The sequence below is a fragment of the Nesoenas mayeri genome (genome assembly GCF_963082525.1).
Source record: "Nesoenas mayeri genome assembly, chromosome: 17".
Taxonomy (NCBI): domain Eukaryota; kingdom Metazoa; phylum Chordata; class Aves; order Columbiformes; family Columbidae; genus Nesoenas; species Nesoenas mayeri.
Genome location: NC_137565.1, coordinates 2,024,552 through 2,045,990, shown reverse-complemented (window position 1 = coordinate 2,045,990; position 21,439 = coordinate 2,024,552).

The following is a 21,439-nucleotide window of genomic DNA, read 5'->3' as shown; positions in this document are numbered from 1 at the left end:
TGAAGGAGAAACAGAGATTCATGGGAGAAAAAAAGGGGAAATATGTGATTTCAGACGTTATCAGACGAAGAAAAGAATGTTACCGTCAGTTCTCTCCCACCAAATTTGCCTCTGCCCAGTTCAATGCTGGTGCCACCGCGCAGGCCAGAGGTTTATTAAAACGTAATAAAGTGACGGTATTTCTGGAAACCTGGAACCATCATGGAAGTACTTGAAGAATTCTTCTTAAAGGGACTGATCTAGAGTCCGCTAAAGTAAACAGGATCTTTTGCATTGGTACCAGAAGGCTTTCAATTATACCATAATCCTGCAGTGCAGAAGCAAACGCTGAACTGGTTGTTGGCGAGGGACTTGAGGGAAAGTCACTGGTACTGATGCTACAGAATTTATCATTAATAGAAAGAAAATAGCCCTGTGTACTCACTGGCGTGGTAGCGACACCTCTCTGTCTGATGCCTTTGTGCAACGAAAACCACCACGAACTTGAGACTTTTGAAATATCTGAAGAGTTAAAATTCATCAAAAGTTTGAAACCTGTTGTACTGAAACTATCAGAAAGGGCTTGTATTTACTTCTCAGCCAGTACATTTTTAAAGTATGCGAACTTTTTAGAATGCTGTTTCACATCCAGTTCCCAGTGATGACCTCTGCTATCTGTGCTGGACTTAGGTGTTATTTTTTACTTAAATGAGATCTCTTTAATCAGCTTTAAAAACATTGTGAACTGAAACTGCTCTTATTTAAAAGTTTAACTTTACTTTCATCAATTTATAATCAGAGTTCCTCTGGTATGTTTGATTCCTGACAAACAAGGATAAAAGTCTTGTGCCCCCATTGCTAATGAGATGATAAAACAGCAGGGATCAAGTTTTTAATTACTACAGGCTATGCACTGGAGAGGTACCAATGATATTTTCTATTGCATGTCTAAGTTGTAACTTCAGGCTTATGACAGTCATGCTGTGTTCCTCTGCCTTTGATGATCACTCATCTTTGTCTCCTGAGAACATACAAAAATTTCTGAGCCTGGATCCTGGGGGGTTTGCAATTATTGCTGTAACCTGGCACAGGTTCCAGTGCAGCACCGCTGCTGCTCGCTGAGGATCCCACGTCTGAGCGGATACCGAACAGCTACAAACTTTTCTGCTCAGACAATCTGCATTCTCGGTCTCATTGTATGCAAGTCCCTTTATTATGCTTCTAATTAAGCTGTGGAGTCATTTAGTATTGTTTCCTTTTTTCCTATTAGAAGCACAATCTTATTACCTTCTCATACATAAAGAATTACGGCCACAGGCACGCAGCAATGCACATTTTTGGCACTAGAGGACTCAGGTCTTGGAAAATTGACAATACAGGCATATTTTTGGAAACAATCATCATTCCTACCCACGTTTATAAGCTTGATGAGCAAGTTTTGCCTCTGATTAAAATTAATACTGATGCAAGAGATTAAGATGCATTTTCTAGTAATAAGTAGATCTGAAGCCAATGATTTTGCAGACCTATGCTCTCCTTCCCCACTTCTACAGATCTCCACCACACTGATCAACCTGCACACATTTGGCCATTACTCTGGTTATTCAAATGCTTCTTTTTCCGTTTGCTCCACACCACTGTGTCAGATAAGAGGGAACGTTTCCTTTGGCTCCAGTGCAAGGCAAACAAAAGAAGAGCCACCAGTTGCGCTAACACAGACAAACAAGGATGAGAGCAGAACGAGGATGTTTGTGGGTTACGTGGAAAGTCACCTCTCTGGTTGCCTCTGGACTGGATCTCTGCTTAGATCACCAGAAATCTGTGAGGCGGAAAAAATCAGAGGAAAAACACTGAAAGTATCTTCTCCCTGAGCTTCTATGACTTTTTTTTTTCTCCTAATTTCTCTGAAAATAAGGTTTACCTTCTCATGAAAGTGTTTGTGAAATCTGAACAGGAACCCACCGGGTCTCCATACAGGCCCCGTACCCACCAACGTTTGCTCTGAGCCCACTGCTGCTTGTTTCTGCCGCAGCCCCCTCGCTGTTCCACGGAATCCAACAGACATAATTTCCTTTAAATTCCTTTATGCTGAGCAAGCACTCTGTGAGAAAACTGTTTCATCTCTATTTCGTCTTTCCTTTTCTGCTTAATCTCTGCTTGATGTGAGAGGCAGGTATGTCTTGGCCTTTTTCCAACCCAAATGACGCTGCTGTTCCTTTCCTCGGTTCCTTTGGTTTCCACCTCCTGTCTGCAGCTGCATCTTAACCCAGGAGAGCGTTTGCTGTTGGGGAAGGAGTTAGGACCACAGAAATAGTGACATGTCCAGGATGAAGTGGTGTCAGCAAAGGGGAAAAGATGAGTCTGGATTCAGAAGCGGAAGATCCTCCTTGAGTGCTGAAATACGAATGACAAGAAAGTATTTTTCCTTTGTTTAAACTTGAGGATTTTACAGTAGCATCATTTGTGCATGGGAAAAACACCACGGGAGGTGCCTGCATACAGAGATGTTGCAAAATACCATATGAAAGCAAACTTTAACTAATAATATATTCATTTCAGCAAGAGTTGTGAGTTGTGAGCTGACTCGGATTCTCCAGGGACGGCCTGTCAGACAAATGCTGCAGAAATAAGAGACCAGCCGACCCACTTCTCTCTGGCTGGAGGATAAACCCCACTGCTTGGGCAGCCCCATCCAAACTGGCTGCAAATACTCGTTCTTAAGAAAAACAGGGTGGCAACATTAACTTCAAAAAGTACTTCACGAATCTGAAAACTCCTATTAAATAACCGACCGTGATTAATGCACTTGGCTGTAGCATTCAATTATATTTTAAAAGCAAATCATGAAGGAGACTTCATACTTGTTTTCTTTTCCAACTGATACGACAGATCAAGAATGTTAATGCTACAAACACTGTGCTGACTAGAAACCAAATGTAGCTTACATGCACTGATTTATTTTACAAATTTAGGACATCCAAGGAATAGACTGTTGTTCTGTAGGGGCGATCAATGGCACTTAAGAACTACACAGCTTATATCAACTCAAACCAACGCATAAATGGAATCAAGAGACATTGACTATGCTACATAATAGAACTTTGAATGAAGTTGACCATAAAATGTGTATGATCTAAACTGCAGAAAATGCTCCGTTTTAACAATCTGTTCCCTGAAAAGAATTGCAAAGAGTTTAAAAGATTTAGAAAAATGTGTGGATAGATTGCATAAATCATCATGGGTATCAATTATATCAGGAACATAGTGTACAGCTCCTATAACATCAAGGACAGGTTTTAATTACAGCTGCAGTGTAACTAACATTTTCTTAATTTTAATGAGTGTTGTTCTATTATAGAATTAACTTGTGCTGGAGCTGAAGAAGCCGAAAGAATTTTGAATGAAAAGACATTTGAGAGGCACACAGAGCAGCAGGTTGGTTTGAAATACGTTGGATTGTGGCCCAAATGCTGTTCTACTTTCTCCCTCAATGAGGCATCTCACGGGAACGTGGCAAAAAAGATTTGGCCTTTTTTCCGGAATTGTAAAGTGTAAACGTTGCAATGTGCTACAAGTGCAAAGCTGTAGTACATTCCTGTCTATGTGAGAGAAATCTGCATAACTGAAGTGAGCACATTGCATCGTTATAATCCTTATTTTACAGGTATATCAGTAACATCAACTCTTTTAAGTTCCTGTGTTTAGTTGTAGATCAGGCCTCATTGACATCCTGTATCTTTATTGAGTATATACCGTTGTAACAGCACCGATACAGCAGCAAAATGTCATCAGCTAGGCAAGGTATTAAGCGAAATATTGTATAAAGAGCACATTTTGGCGTATCAAAGTCCTGAACCAGAAACAAAACCAAAACACCAGTGGGTTTGCATTTATCATCAGCATTTCAAAGCATTTTCAAATTTGTAATTATTGAAGAGTGATAGAACTTAGTTTACTACAGCCCGGGGTAGAGAACCAGCGGTTGAAAGGTGACAACTGCTCCTTCTGTGGCCACTCTGGTTTTTGTCCCCTCTGTCTGGCTCACCCAAAGGCTGATCATGGTCAACTACTTGCTCTTTATGTTCAGGATATTTTATTTTGGTCCATTCTTAGAGGACTGGTCATGAATGAAGTCTAATGTGGGACTTTATGATCCACAAACAATGGATGGGAAGCAGCTGTTTCTGTGTAAACACGTGAAGTGTTGGTACAGAGATTAGAAGTCGTCAACCTCGAGAGTGGGCTTTTGAATATGGGTCAGAGGAACGTTATATTTCTGTTACACTAAAACTATGCCACTATTATATTAAAGTAAGAATTCCAAATGGAAATATTCATGTTTACAGAAGAGTGGTCAGAGTTCTTGAGGCCACTGCCACACTTCACGCCTGTGATTTCTGAATGCTGAGGACACAAACATTTCCATTTGGCATCTTATCTCCTTTCAGCGAATTTCTTTCCTCTGACTTTTTCATTAGAAGAGCTGCAGTATGTATTGAGAACATTATTTTGCTTATACAAAAGAAAAATTAGACAATAGGTGCTTTTTATGTCAAAAGGTTATATTGCTTTTCCTCGACTGCTGGGTGGCCATAATATTTAAATCATAAATGGGCAAATGTCAAGCCAAGTCTCCTGCTGTGCCTGGCTCCCTCTAATAATTAGGTGCTGTTCTGTTGTTCAGTGGCTGAGTTGTGAGTACCGCTGTCAGCTGACATAACTAGTAATGGAAGCACCACATTCCTAATAGTGACACAACTCCCTTCAACGTTCATGGCATATTTACAGCCATCGGATTTGCGGTGTCAGGTTCTGGACTATAGCTGCGCACAGCAAAATAACGTCTGAACCTATGTGACTGCACAGTTAAATACATGTATTTAATATCAAAAACTTGTGCTCATACAAGATAAGAAGGATCGGACGTTCCATCCAGCTATGAGTGTGCCTTGTGTTGGTTCAGAAGAACCAGCCAGCTGGGAACTCTCCCTTCCCTGGAATCACACACAGGGCAACACTCCTGCCCTGGCCCCGCTGCCTTCACTCTCTCTTCACTAACGCAGTTTAGCAACTTGCTAAAACCAAGTAAACAACCAAACAACCAGCCCAGCCCAAGGTGGATCTTCACCAGGTGTCCTGCAAGGCCATGGGGCTGGGTGGCCCCAACGGGCACGGGGTGGCCATGCAGCCATGGTCAGTCTCGACACAAGTTTAATACTGCAGGATTACTAGTCCTTTGTGTACTTAACAGACACGTCAGTGACGTTCTGTACAAAACCTTTCCCGTGGCAGCTGTCAGGCTTGTTATAAGCAACTAGTAAGGGCATGTGATTTTCTTGAGGAGAGGATTGTTATGAGGATCATTGTGTTACTTTATTCCAGATAACCAAATGAGCTCTTTGCTATCCCATATTCTAGCAATGACTTCCTACAAAAAACGCACCCTTCTCTGACATAGATTTAGGAAAAAAAGGCAAAAATAGCTCATTTAAAGCTCGTCATGTTTAGGAAGAACATTTAGAAAACGTGGAATTTGTAACATCTCAGTCCCCAGCCTTTATTCAAGGAAACCGTCTCTGCTAGCAGTGGCACCGTTTTCTTTTTCTGGGAAGAATCTATAAGGCCAGTCTCATATTGCCAGAGGAAAGATAAGAAAGCAGAGTTTTCGACAGAGAATGTATTTGTCACAGCATGCTGCTGGACACAGGAATGATAACAGAAAGTTTACTGGGAAGAAAGGCAACCAATAACATATCAGTAAATATTGAGGTTTTACCAGCAGTCACATGCTGACCCTGATGAAGATGTTAATCCACTTTAGCGGTTCTTTGAATAGGAAAAAGACAGAGTTTAAAAAAAAAAAGGAAAAATAAAGCAAACAACACAAGGTATTTTCTGCTTTCTAAACACTGACTAATCATTCACCCCACTTTGCTAGATAAGAAAGTTCTAGTAGTGGCTATTTGTGAGATACTTAATGCACTGAGACTTCTTTTAAAATTATTTTTGCCCAGGAGACAAATGTGTAACCATATGATTTTTTCCCCCTGCTATGTTAAAAATGCATTTATATTTTCTCAAGCACACCCCGATTAAAGAGGGCACATCTGTTTTAAGTCCTTCTTTATGAAAATTACTGAGCTTCCTCTGAAAGCTTATCTTTTAATTTCAAAATTCTTTGTAGCAATAACTTAGATAATAACCAACCATATTTCTGTCTTCTTTAGGAAAAAAAAAGAGAGAGAGAAAGAAAGAACCGTTTTGAGCTTTGAACTCCCCCTCCCTCCCCTCTCCGGGTCTCTTTGAAAGGCCCCCCTCATTTGCGTTTAAAATGGATGTTTCATACTGGTTGATTAGTGTTGGGATGGGATACCAGCCGCTCGGAGCCCAAGGCTCAGCTTGAGATCTGCGGATTATTCATCAGCCTCCCCGGCAGGAGGGACCGTTTCTCACTTTCCCTGCACAGCAGCAAAGGGTTCTGCTCGCCTTTGGAAGATTTTTGTTCCCTTTTCACAAACTTGGTGGGTTTTTTTTCCCCCATGAAGGGGTTGCTTGAGTGTACATAACACCAGATCACTTCTAATACCCAACTCCCCCCTCCCCGACCAGCTTTCCTGGTCTGAATAGCACATAATGGATCGGGACGTATTTACCATATGTCTGTCTGGGCACAACCATTGTTTAAGGCAAAAATCATTTAAATACGAATATTGAGACAGGGAGAGCACTTGATTTTATCAGTATATTATGGCCACATTATAGAATCTCTTTCCTCAGGTCTAACTGATTTTTTGTTTATCATACATTAAGATAGAAAAGATGTAGAGGACATATGTTAGGATATATCTGTGCTAACAATATTCCAACCACATTTATCAAAATTGCAGTTGTCATTTTGAGTGCCACTCCAGCTCTGAACAGGCTTTTACAACATTGTTATTTGACATTAACTACCTCTGTATGTTTGTAATATTTCGTTATTATTATTTCATTTCTAGTACATTTCTGTTCTTCATTTCTACTGAGTTAATGCCTCAGAAGCAATGAAAAGGAGTTCTCCTAGTGCAGAACAAAAATAAATAGCAGACAATTTTGTGTGCCTGAAATCGAGCCCACTTTTGTGTCATCTGAACTCACAAAAGATGCGTCCCCTACAAACCTGGGATCTCTCCATCCCGTAAGCCATTATAGGCACAGGAATACAACTGCAACATGAAGAGTTTTTCCAGGCATTAGCGAGCATATATATATTTTCTTTTGCTCCTTTGTCTCCAACAGCCTAAAGGCATTCATCCTTCCTTGAACACAGTGACTACACACAAAATTATGTCTACAAAAAGACACAATCACTTTCTTTTAGCTTCAGCCATCTAAACCAGGCATGAACGTTGATGATGAGTTTAGAAGACTCTGTTGCTGATGGAAAGAAACCAGCACCTGCAGAATGTGAGCACCCTACCAATACTTAGGGTGAGAAAGAACATCCTCTAGATAAGGCAGATCCGGTCCCCGCTGACAAAATCCAGATAACTAGTTGACATCAGACTCCTGACTTTTAGATAGCAGGGAGTGGGTTAGATGGTTCACATGCTTATACACACAGGATAATTTGGTGCAATGCTCACAATCATTACTTCTTCCTAAAATTAACAGCTACCATGAGCTGAATTTGCTCTTTTGTTTGAAAACTCTGAAAAAAAAGATTTCTCTTCTCTGGTACTTGTAGTGAACTACATTTCTCCTTTGGGACATGTTTAATCTGCCGACAAGGAGGTCTGTAGGAGTGAGAGGCAGCACAGCACCATGCAGACTTTGAAAACCAGAACTTCTTTACACCCACGTGGGCACCCACAGTTCCCCCTTCCTGCTGAATATAAACTTACACCTCCGGACTGAGCTCTTTCACCACGAAACCACTGCCTGCAAAAGCCCAGTGTGTTATTTGCAAACACGAATGGTCACGACCACTGCGCATCGTGCCAAACGTGGGGCGACAGACACGTCCCCCCAGGGACTGCTGCTCCCTCCGGGTCCTGTATCCCGGGGGCCCAGGCAGGAGACAGAACCATGACCATCTGGAAACTGAGGGGTCAGAGAGTGATATTAGGCCTATCCAGGCCTAGACATATGCTAAAGAAACTACGCAGACTGGAGTTGAGGATTTAGGTGCCTAAATCTCTCTAAAACTTGTTTGGGCACATGAGGCTTCTTTTGACAGCCCTTAATGCTTCCTAACTCTTCTCAATGTTATATCTGCTGCAGCCGCAATCACAGCAGCATCTGAGTGTCGTTTGGAATTGCCTCATGTGAATTCTGGCTCTTTCTTCTTTTTCCCAGGAGGAATCCATGTAATAACTACAAAAATTTAAATACATACATAGATATATATACATATATGCATATGTATATGGACCAGTGAAACTAGTAACCAAGATGTTCGACTCCTGCAGCCAGGAGATGGGTGTTTTCATCACAGACATCAAAGGATGAAGGAGGTGGGGATGACAATGAAGCTGATAAGTCAAAGGATATTGCAAAAGATGTTGCAAGAGATGGAAAGACGTATTTTACATACTGTGCTGCATTACAAATGATGCAGTCCTTGTAAAATACTCTAGAGAGAACTCAGAGAATACACCATGTGGTGAGATTTCTTAGGGCCACTTCGGCAGGAGAGTGTAAATTGGCAGAGCTCCACCAACTTGAATTGATTTGAGCAAATAAATTGCAACGAAAGAGACACCAAAAGAAAATGTAATGAGCCCTCTGTCATTGTACCCAGTTGTGTCTAGAGGCATGGAGATATTTCAGTATTGCTTACAAAGCACTAGTGATGGTGGTAAAGCCGTTTGTACCAGACTCATGTAACACGGACCTGGCCAACTCAATTCAAGCCAGTAAAGCCATGTACATAAGTACATCATCTACTTGATAGGATAAATATATTATAATATCAAATATATTTGATAGAACATCCATATTTGATACACACAAGAGCAATGGGTAGCACCATGGATCAGAATTGAGTCCAGAACAGATTTAAAATACAACGGAGTTACTACATCTTCAAATTGCTGTTACTGAGACCAGGATCTTTCCTACCATGCTGACCACCATGCTCTCTCATCAAAGGCCATAGCGGGATCTATTCAGCAGGATCATTTGTAACATGGTCCATCAGGCTATGGTTTGTCATTTTAAAAGTTAACCAAACCAGAATGTTATAAATTCATTGTCTGCAAATATCCCAGGAGAGGTGACTGAAATGGTGACATGTTTTGCATGTAGGTTGACAGAAACTTTGTTTAACGTAACATTTTGTATACGTGAGAATGATCTAAATTAGATTGCAAAATTAATTATTAGGGTTTTTAAATTGCAAAGCACCATTTGGCCTTTCAAGAATCTTCAAAATAAAGAAAATAACTCAGGTATTTATTGTTTTGCTTCAATTTACATTGGTGCTATAAATAGCTGACAAGAAATGATGACAAATAAGCTGTTGTAACCCTTTGGGAGTTTATTAGGTCATTTGTGAGAGGATTGAATAGAGTCATTTGTTGCCCTCAGGTGTTTGAGAGTCTCTTTCCCCTTGGGAAAGGAATTTAACAAAGGAGTGTATTTCAAAGAAGGCACTCTGTGTTTTCCACCCTTTTTCTGAAGTGTTTTCAAACACACTCCCAGCTAAAAATTCTCAGAAGTGAGAAAAGGAGGGATATATCAGACGAGCCCCGAAGCAGCTGACAGTCCCGGGGAGCAGGAGATGGGGTCAGATTCTAGATGCTTGAATCCCAAATACATTTTCACCATAGGAGGCCCTGATTTATTTTTGCCCCACCCACTGGGTGCAAACTTTCAAATGCACAATACAAAAGCATTGGACTAATGCCCTACTTGCAGTTTTTTTTCATTTGGCTGAAATGTGACATGTCTTATTTTCTGTCTGCTTCCCAAAGCACCGCGCAGGTCCTTTGTTACAAAAAGACATTGCATCTGCCTTCATCTATATATCTTCTTAATTAAACAAAGGATTAGCATTAGTTTAGGCTATAATAAAACAGATTGTCAGGCAATATCAATATAGCCATTATAATTAATGAGCTGAAAAGATTCAAGGAAAAAAATAACTACAGTTTTAATTATCTAGGTAGTTATCCGGTCCAAAAGCAATGGTCCAGACAAGTCCTCCTGTTGAAAGAAGGATAAGAAGGAAGCCAAAGGGAAAGGAAAAAATGGAAGTGAATCTGTGTATATATATTTTTTGTTATTTTACTTCCCTGAACAGTAGCAATGAAATTCAGCTCATGATTCCCAGCTAAAATCCATGGAGTAAGCAGTTTTAGCATCACCCATTTGTACTTAGTTCAGGAGATGCTATCAAATGAATTCACTAGCTCATAATTTCTGCTTAATTAAGATACTTAGAGACGAGAATCTGTGCAAATCCAAAGGTTAGTGGTGACAAAGGTGAAATAACAACACAGTCTGAGTAGAGCAAACTTCCAATACTTAAGTCCTGAATGCAAGAAGAGCAGTTGATGGAGACAAATGTACAGATTTTGCTTAAAATAACGTTTATTTGTAGCATCTCTCAGAGAAGTGAGTCAGACAGAAATAAGGAAAACATGGGCTAAAATGATTTTTTTAATTCATAAATCATAAAGGATAAACCTTAAGAATGAGTTTTATAGCTATTTACAAATTAAGGCTGATGAATCTAGCATCGCTGCTCTATCCTTCACTCTCTGTTTGCCACTAACAGTGCAGAAAAATCACAAATGGGTCAGAGATTTTTATATTTTGGCATTAGGACTGATTTGTGTCTCTTGCTCTGTACAACCAGATGTCCTGTTTGTCACTATAAGACCATAAAGCTGGATTTGGTGGGAACCCTTAAAAACTCTTGAAGTTTAGAAAAATTCTGTGTCCTAAAAAAATCACTTCTTTTAAAAATGTACTTAATGACTTCCAAGGGCTGGAAGCTGGTGCTTTTTATCTTACTGGGAGGCTGGAAGATTTCGCTGTGTTTTTATAGCGTCTGCCAGTTGCCTTTGCATAGCACAGGATGTTTGAGAATGAGAAAACCAGAACAAAGCGATGTGAAGGAGAACCTGTTTTGAAAACATCTTCCTGTGTTCTGGATGGGGTTTTGTTTCCCTGGCAGAATTCTGAAGGCGATGGGCATTTCTGGCCCGCATTTTTGGGAGCTGGCTCTTGCCTGGCTGTGTGTACATAACCCAGCAAACCAGCCCATGTTCTCCTTCCCGCTGGCACGCAGGGGGTTGTACAGACCCAACACACTTCAGAGCCGCTTCCAGAGCTTCCCAGACCATCTCAGAGATCGTCTTGCACATTTGGTTGCTGTATCATTGTTATCTTAGCAAAAAGATGCACTTGAAGCATTTTATAGCTACAGCAGAAGCTGCCGAAGTATTACAAACTTTGCACCTAAGATGAGCAACGAGGGTCTCAATGTAAAAAAGATGCCTTGGCTGTTGGCCAGAGTTCCCCTGCACAGTAAATAAGACTCAGGCAGAGTCCCGGATAGTGAGCATGTTAAGCCAGCCTAACATCTGCAAGCTGGACTGGAGCCCCTCTGTCCCTTTTCCCATTTATAGATGGATGTTGGCTTGATTCAAGCAGGAAAGCTCTGCAGAGCGACAGCGATTCCCCCGCCACGCTTGCAGGCCCCGCACACGCCATGGACGAGGCTCCAGTCCCCCTTTACCACCACTCAGAAATGATTTCCTGGCCTTATTCAGGGCCTCAAGGGTGCACTGTCACCCACTTAGACTCCACTTGAACCCCCTCTCAAGTGAATGCCCTCCAACTCGTCTCTTCAAATAGTGGTGTCCATCCTTTTTGATCGTCCAAGTCATGCAGAGCTGATGCTTATGGTCCCTCTTCTCTCTTGCTTTCTCATTTCTTGACTGGCCTCACTGTGCCTTCAGCTCACAGGTAATTCACGCAAATAAGCCAGTGCATGCTCCAAAGATGCCCAAGATGATGAATGGCTGATATTAAGCTGCCCCTAAAGGAATAATTCATGTAGCACACATATCTTTTGCTTAGGCTGAGTTTGAGAGGACACAGAAATTAGCTTGTCAGTAGGTGAATGTTCTGACCGTGCCTGCTACTCATTCTTCTGGTTCCCGTCTCTTTTATGAGCCTTCAGTCTCCTGCCTGTCTTGCCATGGATGTGACCCATGGCCTGTGTGCATCTGACTGGAGAGACTTGTTTTCTCCTAAGCTGCCCCTTGGCTGTGAAGAACCTGATCAGTTTTGTCAAGAGTTTTGTGCCGGGCAACTACAAGAGAGTAACTTGGAGCAGCTGAGGAAATCTGTAGTTGAAACTTCAGTGCATTTGAAATTCGGCCCCTTCAAGAACAGGCGGCATCAAAGCGCGAGATTCCAGTATCAGTTTGATATTCAAGTTCTATATTGCGCATTAGAAGCACATAATCTGTTCCTCCATCCACCTCAATTGAAAGTTTGTCACGTAAACCATTTAGGTAATGAAAACCCAGGTGTTTATTTCTGGAGTGCTTAGAATAAATTAGGAGCTCTGCAGAAAGCTGCTGGTGTCCCATTGGACGGAGCGCTGCCTGCTATCACTTAGCAAAATGACCCAGCTGTTAAGGTAGAGAAATTGAAAAACAGTTGCTCATCTACAGCAAAATTAGTTCAGTTGTGAGAGTTGATTCCCATCAGAATCCAGATAATAACTCTTGCTATTTTCTCCGTTATCGACATCTGCGTCAGTAATTCAAGTGCACAAATGAGAGATTGAACTAATATGAAAACCAAACTAGTAGGCAGCTTGTGATAGATTCACTGAAACTGTGAAAACAGACATATGTCTCTGCTTATGTCGGCTGCAAATAAATAATTATACTTTTGCCCGGCTTCCTGTTTGTGCAAGGCCATATGAAATATACCTTCTACACCTGCTGTATGCAGTACCCAAGAAAGCCAGGTTTTCAAGAGCACAGCAGTCAGTCTTAAGGGTTATATTTTATGTGGATCACTTACATGAATAAAGCAGTAAACTTTGAGTAAATACTGCCACTTGTAGAAAGAAGTACATGTTTAGATGCAACATCCTTTGAAAAAGGTCAGTGAGCACTGAATTTTATTTCATTCCTATTTTATTTTGCATGTAATTACAATAAAGACAGTCACCTTCATGCAGTAAAATGTTCAGATTAAATAAACTGCTATGGAAACAGAATACAGGGTGTGTGGTTTGGTTGATGCAGCTACCCAGGTGTAGAAAACATGTAGAAACGTGTTTGGTAGTTTTGCTCTTCCATTCCTTTCAGCCCCGCAGACCAGACTCTGGATTTGTAGGGAGAAAAGTGCCTTTTCTAATGCCTTATTTGTATACTGAGGAATTTGCTCTGCACTTTTGTAACTAAGGGTATCACTTATGGGTTTGTTTTGGGTTCTCACAAGTATATTTGCCAGATAATCAAGAACTTGACCCACCTTCCAGGGCAATGCTGGAGTTGTTAGTTCACTTTTTTCGATAGGACTGTGACTGCGCATCTGATGTGCATGAGGGAGCATCCCCCGTTGCCTCCGTCTGCACCAGCGACACTGATGTTCAAACCGGGGGCTGTGGTGGCACGTAGACGCTGGGCTGCACGTCCACTCGTTCTCATGCACAACCCCGACAAAGGTCTCGGCGAAAACATTTCAAAAATGATTTTGCAGCTTAAGAAAACATACTCCGGCAATTACCATTTCCTTTACCACGAAACCAAATTCGCTGTACGTTACAGCTTTAAAGCTGAGATCTAAGGTTCAGATCAACTCTTTCATTCTGAGTGTGGCTCCGGGTACTTCCTGATATTTATGAGAAGTGCTCCAGGCCTGCAGCTGGGCTTTGAACACAAAAATAATGAACTTCGTTGACTGTGAACAAAGTTCTACACTATTTTAAAGAAAGTTAAGATGTGACATTTTTTAATCCAACACTAAATCACATAAGCCAAATTCTCTGCATAATTCAGGAATGTTCAGAGCAATAAAAAGACAATTAGATCAAACTGGGTTGCTAAATGAGCTGAAATCAATCTCCCTAAACTTGAGAGTTCTTGTTAGTCTCTCTCCTGAAAGATGTCCCATTGCTTTTTGGAATAACACAAAGTTCTACTATATAATACCTGAACCAAAAGGCTGTTTCAGTTCCATTCTAACATTCTTGATACACTAATTCTCCATCTTCTCTAATTATTTAAAAATATAGATAATAAAGGATAGGCCCACATCTTACAGATTTTCTTATTTTATACAATACACTTTACAAATCTAATTACAGTATTGGCTTCTGAAGGCCGTGTTCCTGCCTGGTTAATGTGACCTCTCCATTTAATGTGACTATTTATTGAGAACTTAGGTCAAATCACTTCTTGGTCACTTTGCTCAGGATTTGGATACAAATTAAATGTTAGCTAGGACCGATGTGAATTTGTAATGGACGCAAATTAACAGAAAATAAGAGTTAAGTTGATACAGCGCAGGAAATTTTGGCAGGGATATGATGGTTTGCACATACCAGGCTGTTTTCAGGAAAAGAGGGTGCAGGCTGACAAAACAGGGCCTGGAATGAGTAGCGATGATAAGGGCGGCGATTAGATACCCTGGTAAACAGGGAGCATGGAACAGAAAACCAGTTTGCTTCTGTTGGAGCAAAACACACTGTTGTCAAGCGGAGCTGGAGAGAGTCCTACACAGATGCCAAGAATAGAGTGAGTGATGTTTTAGGAGAAGAATTACAAAGAATAGGGACTCAGAAAAAGAAGTGAGGATCTGAAGGAAAAACAGAAATTAGGGATGAAATAGTCTAGAGAACAGCAGAGGAAACACAAAGTTGAAAAATGTATTCCTGAGAGAAAATCATTGCATTGTATTTGTTATACAGCAAACTGAGTATTGTCTCCTTCGTAGCCTTTTTTTTCCCATAACATGCCTTTTGCTTTCTGGTTTGCTGTGTGAATACTTGTTTCCCTGCTCCCCAGCCTGGTGAGCAAACCGGGCTCCACCGCGTGGGCAGATCCGTCCTGCTAGCCCAAGCATCATTACAGCAAATTAAATGTGGCATTAAAAACTTGCATTGAGAAGAACCAAGACTGTTAACTCGTGAGACATTATTTTAGATAGTAAGTCAGTCTTTAAAACCTTGCCTCTCTAGCTTTAGAAAAAAACTAATCAAGAATGTAAAAACACTGTGGTCCAGATATGTGAATACTTAATATCTACCACAGGAACATGAATTTAAAGTATTTTTTTAAGCAATTCCCATTTTATTTTTTTTTTTAACATGTATTTGTTAAGATCCATGAGCAACATGTTGGGCTTTTAAAACTCTAGCCACATGTATGAGTTCTTGTGTTCTGTTGTGAAGTGTCCCTTATCTTTTCTTGCTTCACCGCAGCAGACAATACTTTTTATTCTGATATCCCGAGGTGTTGCCTTTTCTCAGGCTACAACCAAAAGAGCTATTGATATCGGGACTTGGTGTTAGAAGAAAGACATGAAGAGTCCAGCTCTCATTGCTAGGAGTTTGCAGTACACTTCAACATTACACTAAAGGTACTGACGTGAGCTTTTTCTTCACTGTGTGCCTTGGAATCACTTATTTATTTACCATTCAGAAGGCCAAAGTGCTGTTAACCACACCAGTTACCAGCTGTCTGCTCATACAGTTCCTGGCTCCTGCCTCCTCGGGCATCTTTTTCCTGTTTATACTTGTACATCAAATGGGCCTTTGGAAAAATCCCTGATTTTCTTTTGTTCTGTTTTCTTTGTTCTGTTTCCACATGGTCTTTTCCCCTTTGGAGATGACAAGTATGGGAAATGGCTCATTGTAGCAACAGGAGGCAGAAGGCAAAAAAATCATTGCATCATGGGTCAAGCAAACATCAAAGCAAAGAGCAAGCCAAGTAGCTGTGAAAAAGTTATTTCATATGTGATATTTCGACGTATGGAAGTCCAGCATTGGTAGGGTTTTGTGGCAACATAGAAAATATAAAATACAAACAGCTAGCAATTTCGAAATCTTGTTTTGCTCAGTGTTCCTGAGAAACGAGCCAGGAATAGGACACGATGCACCTGTTGTGATTGGTGCGGTGCCAGTTCCACATTCCCTCTGCCTGTGAAAACTCACTGAGCCTACCTGTGGAGTCACGGTTTGAACGGGGCTACAAGTGCTAAAACAAAAAGAAAACAAGTCTGAAAGACTGTGAAAATCAAATTGGAAGCTATCGTATATTAAGTACTAATTAACTGTCAGACAGCGCACATATAAAAATGAGCGTGCGCATTGTTGATGTTTATTTTCACTTTAGAAGGAATTGCTGTAGGTAGCCAGCCTGATTAAGTACTTTTAACTACTCCCATCTAAAGATAATTAAGTTCTGCAGTGAAACGTAAGGAATTTGGCATAAGGAAAATAAACATTAAGTACAGCAGATATTTTAAATGAATAAACAAACATAACTATTTCCAACACACACATTCTGCTTTCTCATGATTTACATAACGTAAATGACTCTGACAACATCTTTATATTCTGTTTATCTTTAAATACTGCTGAGCCAAGAAAACCTGCATGTTGTGTTTCTGCAGCGTTAACCCTCTGCCCACTGGGGAGTTTTGCAGGTGACAGAGCAATGAGGATTCCCAGTATGGATGGCGAGCAGAAATCACGGCTCCTAAAAGCACGAACATGCTCCATCTAGGTGTAGGTATTGAGTTTGTTCAATATTTATCCACCTTTATATGTGAATAATAAAAACCACATGCTCAAAGTACTTCAGCTATCTTTAAGCGGTGATACCCACACTTTCATAGTTCAAAAGCTCTTCTTTTTAACTTGTAAAAGAGAATCTGGCTTCCTAAGTGGGTTGCTATGCTGACATCAATGAGAAGCACAAAACTGGCTTCAGGGACAAACTGGTAATCTAAATAAAACAAAAAGGGATATTTGTATTATTTAAGTGTTAATGTTAAAAAGGAAAAGGAACCTTGTCCTCTCTCACTGAAGGTACCTGAAAAATTGTAAATGACCTCATGAGATCAGACTGGTCTTTTATGAAGGTAAGTTTTTTATTAGATAATGTTGTCTCTTGTCCCTGGAAGCCAGTGCCTCCAGATGCATTGCAACCATCTCATCTTTAAGCAAAGGCACGCTTAAAACCAGCAGCAGTGTGTGCCAAGAGCCTGGGTGCTGTCTGGACACCCTGTCCTTGCAGAGAAGTGTGGAAAAGCTTGTGTACAGTTAATTCGCACTTAGCGCCGCCTACTTCCAAGTTGTAAGATATATTAGTTCTGTCGTGAAGTATCTAAAATACAAGTTCTGGTTCTCTGTAACAATCATACCAATTGAATCAGCCTTGGTACTTAGAAAAATATGTGTTTTTCCTTCTGTGTGATTGCTGAACATATCGCCATGGAAGGGTGTTTGCTGGTGTTCAGAACTGCTCATCTTAACTGGGTTGTGTGAAGCTGTTCCTGCCCACAGTTTCCACCCTATGCCAGGACAACTACTGCTGCCTGTATCTCTGGAAAAGAACTTTAAGCAACATCATTGTAAATGTTGCTGACACTGTCCTTCACCGAAAAACACTTTCAAGACTTTTATTCCTTGTTTTATTGCTCCACCTTCTGGTTAACTTAAATTTATTTTTCAAGCAAGAAGTGGCATGAGGAGAAAATAATTTTTAGCGGGAAAATTCTCCTGTCACACCGGTGACCAACGTGGTTCAAAACGCCGGTTCTGCCCAGGGGCACCACGGACACCGGGCACGGCCCCCGGGAGGCGGCGGGGGTGACGGTGTCTGGGGAGCCCGGAGCGCCAGCCTGCCTCGGGGGTGGCCTGGGGGGACCCCCGACCCTCATACTGTGGACACCAGCGCGTCACCATTATCAGGTGAAACGCTCAGCGACAGGTTTATTCGCCGCCCGAAGGAGCAAGCGGGGACCCGAGCCAGCCGCCTCCCGCTGCGCTCCGGCCGCCTTCGGCTCCGCTCGGGACTCTTCGGCGACTCTTCGGCAGCACTTCGGCAGCACTTCGTCAGCGCTCGGGACTCTTCGGCGACGCTTCGGTGTTCCTCGGGACGCTTCGGTGTTCCTCGGGACTCGGCAGCCAATCGGAGGAGAGCGTGCGTTCCCGCTTTGCACAGCTAGCACGTGCCGCCCGGGTTGTCTGCGCCTGCGCGCCGGGGCTGAGCGGCGGGCAGCGGCGCCGGGGGTGGTCGGTCGGCCCCTACGGGACCACTGTTGTGTCCGAGGGACCGGCCTGCGGGCGCCTTCGGCTGCTGGAGTGACAGCTGGCCCTCGCGGAAACAAAGTCGTCTGGCATCGTGAAGAGGGCGACCTGTGGTGTGTCGTGAGGTGGGAGCAGAGCCGCTCCCTGCCCGGGGACGGGCTGAGGGGACGCCCAGATCCCGGCGGGGCTGGCGGTGGAGGCGCCTGTGGGCGCGGTTTCTGGCCTCACAAGCTGCTGGAGGCTGAGGGAGAAGTTGGGGGCGAGCCTGTGCAGAAGGAAGGGTTGCTGTGGGGAGAAGGGGATGGACAGGTCTCTGGGCTGGTTTCCGCCGTCGGGGAGCTAACCAGGTGTTAAGGGTTGGTGTGTGCTGTGGGTGAAGCATGTGCTGCCCCCAGGGTAAGGTAGCAAATTAGTCTGAATTGAGTCTCAATTATAACTTGAAAATAACATCAGCAAGCCCTGAGTTATGCTTGGCTGAGGTTGCAGATCCTGCTGTGCTCTCCAACCTTGGTGACTTTCTTCACAGCCTCAGAATTTGTGGTGGACTGTGCCAGCAGGTTCAAACTTGACTATAAAGAGCTGTAACTTCCCTATACTCCCTGTTGTGGCTGTGTTGGTGTGGAGATCCAGGAACAGGGAAGTTTGCAGAAGGGGGTATGTTTTACTGAACCAGATGAAATTAAACAAGAGTGAATAGTGTTCATATTATTTAGTGGAATTAGGATGGGGGAAGGAGAAGATTGAACACTAATGCTGTAGGTGGTTTATCTTAGAAGAGAAGATGACAGGAAGAGCGAGAGCCAGAGCAAGAGGAAGACCTCTGGGACAGGAGGCTGCGATTCCTTCTGTAGGAGCTGCATCTGTAAGTTGGTTCTCTGTTTAAGAAGCACAGCTAGGCTTTGCAGTGTCAAAGCTCAGCTGCTTCTTATTTTAATATCAGGCGAATATGCTAGATGGTATGTGTGTATGTATATATTGTTTTAGGGGTATAGTTACATTAACTTCTTTTCATAAAGGAAACTTTTGCATGCTTACAAGTACTCTGATGTAATACAGTTGGTGTAACAGAGCTAGTGGAAATAGTGAATTTATAAACCTAAAAGACCTAATTGCTTCAAACGTGATTTCTTCGATTTGAATAGAGTTGTTAGCAGAAGTCAGGAGGTGATATCAGTGTCCTGCTGTGGGTGAAGAGGAAAGTAAGGGGAATGGTGAGGCTTGGGTGCTTGACATGGTCTGTGAATATTGATGCAGTCTGAGTGAAGACAAGTCTGTCTTGGCTTTTTTTTCTGTGTAGCTGCCACTGTTCTACCTTGTCAGCTGTGTGTATCTCCCTCCAAGAGGATTAGTTCCAGAAGTGTTTCCAAAGACAAGTTAAAAAGAGGTTGCAGAATGAATAAGAGGTTTTATATTAGGTGTTTGGAACATGAGGGCTTAGGCATGCGCTCTATCTCAGTTTAAGTGAGAACGTAATCTATGCTGATTGCAGGAAACAACTAGCCATGTGTTTTAGAATTGAACCTTATCATTTGACTTCTACAATATACTGATACAGAAGTATTATAATACACCAAGTTGTTCTTACTGAAGTTTTTATCAAAAAGCATTAGTGAGATTTAAGGAGGTCAGGGGCCTGTCTTTCCTTGCTGATGTCCTGTCAACCCTGTGGTGTTGCTGCAGAGGCAGGAAAGAGGATTAGTTGCTCAGTGCCTGGGAACTCTTTCTCAGTTGAGAGACTGCAGCCACCAAGGAGGATACCAGGAAGATAGAGCTTGGCTCTTCATAATGGTGCATGGTGGGAGGATGAGACACAATAGGTACAAATTGAAGCAAGAGTTGTTTTGATTGGACACAGAAAAAAATGTGTTTGTGATGAGGACAGTCAGGCTCTAGAACAAGTTGCCACTGAGGCTGTGCAATGTACATCCCTGGAGGTGGGATAAATCTCTGAGCAACCTGGTCAGACCTCACGATTGATCTTGCTTTGGGTCCCATACAGTGAAGCCTATTCCAGCATAACCTCTTCTGTCAGTTTATGACTCAGTGTTGAGCTCTGCTCTGATCCTTTAATGGATGGGAAAGGGGTATAGTCAGCTCGGGACAGCAGGGCTCACTGCCTGCCTCTTGGGCTGGAGAATCTCTGTAGGTGATAGTGTGGCTACCTTCAGGAGCAAGGGTGGAATATAAATGAAACAGGCGAAGCAGAACTGATCTTTCCTGAACAACATTTGTGGATACTAAAGGGAGCACAAAATTTGTGATAACATGCTGTTACTGTGACAGTACTGGACTCTAACACATATGCTCTTTAAAGTTGTGTGTATTTGATCTTTGCAGTAGTGCTTATGGGTATTTTCAGACTTAAAAGGTATACTTTTGATAGATCTTATAATGTGTAAAAATGAGGTGGACAGTCTAAACAGAGAGGCCTGCTTAGTTACTGGATCATGTGTTCAGTGTCAGAACATGCATATGGGAATCAGAAGACCTGTACCAAGAGCTCTGAGAGCAAAGGAGTAGAGGAACTCCAGGAATGGAATGCTGGCAGGTCGTGTGACACTGGTTAAGGGGTTCCTCTTGCTAGCTCGGGTTTTGTGATCATCCTTGGTACTGGCCTCTTGCTTCCTTATACTTAAAGTAGAGAACTTGATCACTCCTGGGGGAACTGCTGACTTGTGGGGCAGATGGCAATTGGTAACATCAAACTGAATTATGGGATTTTTCATGGCTGAAGCTCCTGTTTTGCTGTTCTGCCAGGCATGAAACTTTTTAATATTATCTATTCACTAGACAGTAAAATTAAAAAATATGTCAGCTACTCGAAGTGTCAGAGGAGTTGTTAAAAATGAGAAGTCTAGAAATTTTAGAGATTGGAAAGAGAAAAGGTACATTATTTTGGAGTTTGAAGTACAAAGTAATAACACTGCTATTTAATATAGGAAAAAAGATTTAAACTTATCTAACTGCTGCACTTGGATATTTGAATGTTCTGCACTTGGTTGATGACATTGTTTTGGTGTACTCTGGCAGGTGTGCTGTTTCTTCAGTTGCAGTGGCAAAAGTTGTTCCCAACTCTTGCAGGTCCAGCAGGCTTTGCCAGGTCAGCTGCCCGGCTGTCAGCAACCTCAGCAGCCACATGTTCCTCCATCAGTATCAGAAGAACCTGGTGGCCGTGGACGACAGAAG